Here is a 2,034-nt window from a genome sequence, read left to right as displayed (position 1 = left end):
ATGGTATTCAATGCACTTCAATTCTGTGTTTCAGGTGGAATGAGAGTTGTATAATTATCGACTCCAATACACATGGTATAAGATAGATATTTTTTTACATTTGGTAGATTCACATAATTACGATGATAAAAATTTCCACCATTAACAATGTTAATGTAGAACTCGAATCCAACACCCATACCTGGGATGAAAGGATGGAAAGTAGTTGTATTCAAGGTAGCTAGCCAATGGCGAAGTTGTTGAATGGGTATTTAATGTGCTCTGATGTCCTGTGCTAGGTGTTATAGCTCCATGACTACTTCATGTCTCATCGTTGCAGGTTACATCATGTCGGTGTAAGTTGGGGACTTCGGGGAAATGTTCCTGAATCGTGACATAACTATTAACTTGTATGTGGTCGTCTGGACTTTGGTTGTCTCTTCTACAAAATTGTTAGAGTGATTTATGTGTTGGTCTGGATTCTCGTAAACTTATAAAAATATTGATGAGTTATTAAAAATATTTCCCTTCTTTTGAAATATAGAAATTTAATCTAACTTTGGCCATTTATGAGTGATTTTGATATTTTAAACTTTTTTGAAAAGTAATTTTTTTTAGCTCTTCTATGACGGGCTAGAACCCTGAGGAAGGGTTGGGATGGATTCAATTTTGAATGTTTTTTGAAAGATCATCGGTGCGAGATTCGTCTTAAATAGTCAATGATGCATGAAGATCAAACAAATTATAGCACTTTAACTATCATAAATTTTGTTTTTATTAAATATGATATATAATTTTTTATAAAATTATAAATTAAATCTTTTAAAACAAATTTTCACTATATAAATAAATTCAATTTTATTTTTAAATTAAAATTTAATTTGATTAAAATATATTTTTGAATATATAAATACATTTAAATTCTTAAAAAAAACTTACATCCAAAAAAACACTTCAAATTGAAAAAAGAATCCAATAAACTGTTAACAAAAATTGGAATTAAAAAAACAAAAGGAAAGAGCTGTGAAACCAGAAAAACATCTTACGTCTAGACTATTGTAAACAAATTTGAGAAGAGCCACAAAAGGCCACACGTGTAATCGATCAGTGTGCACTTCGCATGTGAAGCGATTTTGTCGGGACATGCATGAAAAGGCAGATTTTTATTTTGCCTTTTCGTAGGATTGAAATTAAGCGTGATCTTTCATTCTGTCATATTTACATCTTTACACGCGTTAGCTTTAGTTTCTTGGATTGGGGATGGATGTTTTACAATTTATTTTTAATTTAATTTAATTTAATTATTTATTTTATTGATAAGAGTTAAAGTTTTATAAATTTTAATGTTATATTATTATTTTTAAATTATTGTACATTTTGTTTAATTAATTTTAAAATTAATATATATATTTGAAGGAGATTTAAGGAATAGAACGTTGTATAAAATTGTTTCAAATAAACACTCTACCGATCATCAAAACCAAAAAAACATAAAATGATGACAATAATGGCCTTATCTGCGTGTGTGTTTGTAATATTAAAGAACATAAATTTATGTGCAATCTATTTTAAAAAAAAATTGTTGTCCTATATTTTCCCACCTATACGTTTCCAATTATATTTTCCCCACCTTCACCTTTATAACGTGGCAGTGGGGATGGGAAAAAATAAATTAAAACATAAAAAGATAAGATAGTTTTCAATGCTAGTATTGGATCAGCGATTGGTGTTAACCAATCATTATGTTATGATAATTTTCTGTTTACAAATCATAATTAGAAAGAAAATTAATATAATTGATTTTTTTATATATAAATAATTTTTTTTTAAGCTTGGTAATATTTTTTTATTTATTTATTTTAAATAATCAAGTATGTTACAATTATAAAATAATGTTATTGGTCACCGAACCGCATTGAATGCCATCCAAAATTTAAACAATTTGATTTTATTTAGCATAGCCTTCTAGGGCTTAACATCTAGAAACCATCTACATACCATATAGCTATAAACAGAAATTCAAAATGACATATAAATCAGAAAACAAAATAAGAA

This window comes from Pinus tabuliformis, chromosome 3_1 (assembly GCF_031772625.1).
Source record: "Pinus tabuliformis cultivar Carrire ecotype Pingquan chromosome 3_1, CPIR1, whole genome shotgun sequence".
NCBI lineage: Eukaryota > Viridiplantae > Streptophyta > Pinopsida > Pinales > Pinaceae > Pinus > Pinus tabuliformis.
Note: the sequence above shows the minus strand (reverse complement) of the source record.